General features: G+C 37.2%; 1 long non-coding RNA gene across 1 annotated transcript in view; it reads left to right on the top strand.

Moving 5' to 3' along the window:
* Positions 1-4,783, top strand: part of LOC118763260 — a 16,424-nt gene extending 11,641 nt beyond the window's left edge. The window contains exons 2-3 of the long non-coding RNA XR_004999011.1: positions 3,390-3,395; positions 4,771-4,783. This is a non-coding gene — a long non-coding RNA (uncharacterized LOC118763260). The remainder of the gene's footprint in view (positions 1-3,389; positions 3,396-4,770) is intronic.
* The last annotated feature ends 687 nt before the right edge of the window (positions 4,784-5,470 follow it).

A 5,470-nucleotide genomic window follows, 5' to 3' on the forward strand; every position in this document is an offset into this window, starting at 1 on the left:
TTCATCTTTCTATTTCACATATATATATATAATATATATATATATATATATATATGTATGTATGTATGTATATATATATATATATATTGACATACATATAGAGATATATATATAAAGGCATGTATATGTATACCTTAAGCATGTATATACATATGATTGTGAGAGCATATACATAAATATACATACACACATACACACATACAAACATATATATATATACAAAGATACGCGTTCTCCTCGTGTCGCTGCGAGCACATACTGAGAACATTAGTTTCTAACCACGTTCTGTTCATAATGAATACATGCGAGTGTATGTATTCTTATGTGTATGTGCATGTGCGTGTGTGTGTGTGTGTGTGTGTGTGTGTGTGTGTGCTTGCATGTGTGTGCGTGTGCGTTGGCGGGTGCCTAGTTGTGGGTGTTTGCGTGTACGTGTACGTATGTGTACGCCTGTGTCTAATTAAAAAGGAAAATACTATCCAATTTGCCTTTAATGGAATTTCAAGTTTATATTAGCACAATACTTATGCCTTAATCACATTTAGGCGAAAATACGATAGAACTATCGCTGAAATGATATTTAATGTGCTAAGAAAATCGATTCTTACTTTATCCTAGAAGACATCAGCCAAGAATAACACAATATTATGTCAAGCAACATTAAGCTCAGTGCCATATCTCTTTGGATTGTGGTCTGAAAATAAAAATGTAATAAATTAATGGCGGCATCCTGTTTTCAATCGATATAGTCGTTAAGTAACATTGGCAGCTAGTGTGAGGCTGCATCATTTGGAGGTTGAACTTTTGCAAAAAAGATCAATTATTAAATACTTGCCACTATATCCACAGGATTTTTTTAACCGACACACACACACATGCCAACTCACAAACTCGCGCACACACATAAACACACACACACACACACACACACATACACACACACACACACACACACACATATATATATATATATGTACCTTTGTTCCATGTTTTACTGATTTGAGTGCAACTATGCTCGGCCAACACCTTGAAAAATTTTAATCAAATAAGTTTACACCAGTACTTATTTTTGTTTAAATCTGGTATTTATTTCATCAGGACCTAGTGTCGAACCGTTAAGTTCCAGACATGTAAACACACCAACACTGATTGTCAAGCGGTAAAGGGAGAAAAGCAGACACCAACACACACACACACAAACACGTACATACATACACAGACTCACACACACACACACACACGCATATATATACATATATATATATATATATAATATATATATATATATTATATATATATATATATATACTATGTGCTTACAATTCACTTGGTCGACCCGAGATCACTTACCCAAAGAAGACACTAGCCCAAACTACCACGCAGGAATTGAACCTGGAAGCAAGCTTCTTACCCCACAATCAATATTATATATAAGTGTGTGTGTGTGTGGTGTGTGTGTGTGTGTGTGTGTGTGTGTGTGTGTTTACATGATCATACATAATCATACCTGTCCGCTCGTGACTGAGGAAAACCATCACTGACTTTTAAGAACGTTGCGCGCTCAAGACTGCCTCATATTTTACACTTGCGGCTCCGTTGGTGACTAGCGAGCCTTGCTCTTGACAAACATACACGACTGCAAAAATTGCGAACCAAGTTTTCTCCATTAATTTTACGAGCTGTGCATTTTCGAGCAATACAATTTAAATTATTCATGAAGAATACGTGCACTTTCAAAATTATCGACTCCAACCTTTATCTTTTTCCTCCATCCGTGGCAATGACAAGCATTGCTCTCCCAGTCAGCCTGTATTTCACAGGCCTTTAATGAGGACTTTACACATTTTTTACATCGCAGTATTGGCGTCTGCCCGGGTCACTTTCCACTAAGAAGTTCCCCATATAGTATCTGTTTAGGGATCTTGCTATCATTGTAACAAGATATCCAGTGCAACCGGTGTTTGTGCACCATCGCGTCAATACACAAGTTATCGGCTTTCCTTAGGACCTATGTATCTGGAGTTTTTAAGGTCCAGCCAACATTCAGAATGTGTCTCTGATAGAAACATTCAAGGACCCTTACATGACGTCAGTAAAGGGTCCATGTCTGACATGAGTAAAAGAATGATGTCAGTACACATGCACGGTACACAACAATTGTTGTTCGCCTTCTGATGCCATGTTGGGACCAGACACGAGGCTCAAGAGACCTGAAAGAATCAGTTGCTTTTGCAGTCTGAAATATATTTCATCATCCAGGGAGCAAGAACGGCTAGGTGTGCTGCCTACGTACACAAACTTGTCTAACACTTTATGCATTGTGCCTTCAACCAAGACAGCTAGTTCCACATAGGGTTTCCTGGTGCAGGCTGGGACATTACAACAGTCTTGTCTAGACTAATGCTGAATCCAACTACCTTGCAAGAAGCAGAAATATGATTCACAAGTATTTGCATATCATCTGCTGTACGAGTGACCAAGTCACAGTCATCTGCATAAAGGAGGTTACTACTAATAAGAGACTGGAAAATGTTTGAATTGGCAGCAAATCCACGACGGTTAGAAAGACGGCCAGGAGATCGATACCTAACATATATCCCAGGAGAGCTTTCCACAGCAAAAACATGAATACGAGTAGCATCAAAGTACAGAGAAAAGGGTTGGAGCAAGAATGATACCCTGCTTGACACTATTCTCTACAGGAATGGGTCCCGCCACGCCACCACCAACATTAACCCAAGACTCCATCCCATCATGAAATGAGTTGATTATTGATACAAAGTGATCCAGACATCCAAGTTTGCCAAGTAGTTTTCATAGGGAGGCCCTATTCACAGTATCAAAGACCTTGGTTAAATCAATGAAAACCTGGACAAGATCCATATTCTGCTCATAACACATCTGCAGCTGTCTCGCTTTGAAAATCATATCCTTCGTTCCTCTTCCAGATCGGAAACCACATTCAGATTCAGATTGGACATCATTTACAAGACACCTATTCAGGCAGGTAAGAAGAATACTTGCCAGAACCTTGCCAGCTGATAGAAGAGTAATACCTCTGTAGATGTCACACTCTACTCTAGCTCTCTTTCCTTTATAGAGAGGACTAATAATTGCATCATTCCATTCCTTATGCATTGCACAATCCCTCCAGATTACACTAAGTTCATGAAGGGTTTGTGTGATGTGAACATCACCAAATCGCAGGACCTCAGCATAAATACCATCCTAACCAGGTGCCTTACCAAGATTCTATTAACTTATTGTTGTCATTACCTCATCTATAGAGGGCGTAGAATTTAAAGAGCTAATGACAGGTCTCTGTTGTATAGTGCCATTCAATGCTTCGTCCACAACAGACTCACGGTTCAGACAAATATTCAATCCAGTGACCAGTGATCTCTGTTGATGTAATAAACAAGGTAGAAGATTCATTGGAAACAAAGGAGCTGATGCAGAGTTCTTAGGCCCATAAACTTATTTCATAAGTAATTATTTCATAAGTAATTTTCATTTCATAAGTAATTTTCTTCAGCTGAATTCACGTCATTGATTGATTAAAATTACCCAAATACGACAACTTTAACACGAAATAATTCTAAAATACAAAATTTTGTCAAAAGCGTTAAGAGTAAACCTTGTTCTATGTGACATATTCTACCAGTATCCAGAGTTTCAAAGAGTATAGTTAAAAAGAAACTAATTAAACATTCTGGCCATCAAATTGAATATATCCTCTTAACTTTTTTTAATTTTGGGAATTTTCAGAAAACGTTTGTGAATTTGTATCCTACACTCAGGATTTCAAAGGATTTTGAAAACACCAAAAGAATAGCTGATTTAAGGACTACTTGTCTGTTACTTTTAGCACATCTCTCGACCAGAGTACAGGCAGCAGATGAACACAGCATCGGCGCATATGATTTCGCGTAGAATATATTTGTCAACGCGTGCTCTCCCGCAGACAAAAGAGTATTTCATGTTTGGCTTGTTACTATGGAAACAGACATGAAGGTGTCTGTGGCTTACAATTGGCTAAAATTACCCCAAATTTGCAAGTTTTAAAAGCTAATAGCACTTTGTTTATTGATTTATTGCGAAAATGAACTTCAAAGCAGTGATTAGCATATAAAACCATATCATTACATCGAATATGAAAACAATTCGTGCAAGAATTGAAGAGATTGAAAATTGGCAGCCAAACAGAAAATATTCCAATAACCTAACCACAAGGCCACGCATCTTCACGTAAGTTATACATCATGTTCTTAAATGTTTTCTTATTGTAGAAAACATACCAGAATGTGCGGCAACGAGTGAATAAAAGTGTTCGGTGGGTCTATTCAGTACAGGAATCTGTAGAATATTTTAAAGTTGTTGGCACTACACTGCATATTCCAAATCTTATTTCATATTCAATACCAAGGATTACAATAGTTGGTGTTTTGAATTAAAGAGGTAAATCGATTTGAAAATGGAATTAGCTCAGCAAAGAGTTTTACTGACTATTGACAGAGCCGTCACAAATAACAGGCTACAAAATTAATAACTGCGGCTGACTTAAGCAAACGCCAGCTGCAGAATCTTCACATTATTAGAATTACATGAAATTATGAAATTATCACAAAATGTATACATACACAAATACACGCATACATGCATACATATATGTATGTATATATATATATATATATATATATATATTATATATATATATATATATATATACATGCAAACATACATATATATCTATGTATGTATGTAAGCAAGCAAATCACTAAAGTCCCACCAACAGAAAGTAAAGGAGATAGAAATGAAGTCTGGGGACAATAAAAAGAAAACACTCACTTGCAAATAGATTACCCTCAAGCAGGAGCTAAGCTGTCAGTGAAAAATTCCCACTTCAGAAGAGAATAACCAAGAGAAGGACAATAAACAAAATATTTAAGCGCAACCAGACAACAGTATACGTGAGCGGAGTAGTAAACATCACGGAAGCTCCTTCAGGAGAAGACATAGACTCATTCTGGAGGGAAATCTGGAGTAAAGAGAAGGAATTTAATCAAGATGGTCTGTGGCTGAAAGAAATCCGAAAATGTTATTGTTCTTGTGTAAACCTCCAAAACATACAACATTCATAGTGAAACTTTTCAAATATCATCAAGAAACTCCAGGATGGTAAAGCACCTGGAAGAGACTCGATTATTGGACATTGGTACAAGAAGCCAACATTCTACTGAACATAGCTTATCAATCTGTACCTGCAAGCTCTCATTGGGAACAGTAGCATACCACACTGGTTAGCTCTGGCAGAGACAAAATTGATCCCCAAATGCAGAAACACCCACATGGCAAAACACTACCGGCCAATTGCATGCCAGAACTTAATGTATAAGACATATACAGCATGTTTAAATCTCTTCCTTCAGGACCATTGTGAAATCAATAACATTATCACAACAGAGCAAGC

This window comes from Octopus sinensis, linkage group LG4 (assembly GCF_006345805.1).
Source record: "Octopus sinensis linkage group LG4, ASM634580v1, whole genome shotgun sequence".
In the NCBI taxonomy this organism is placed as follows: domain Eukaryota; kingdom Metazoa; phylum Mollusca; class Cephalopoda; order Octopoda; family Octopodidae; genus Octopus; species Octopus sinensis.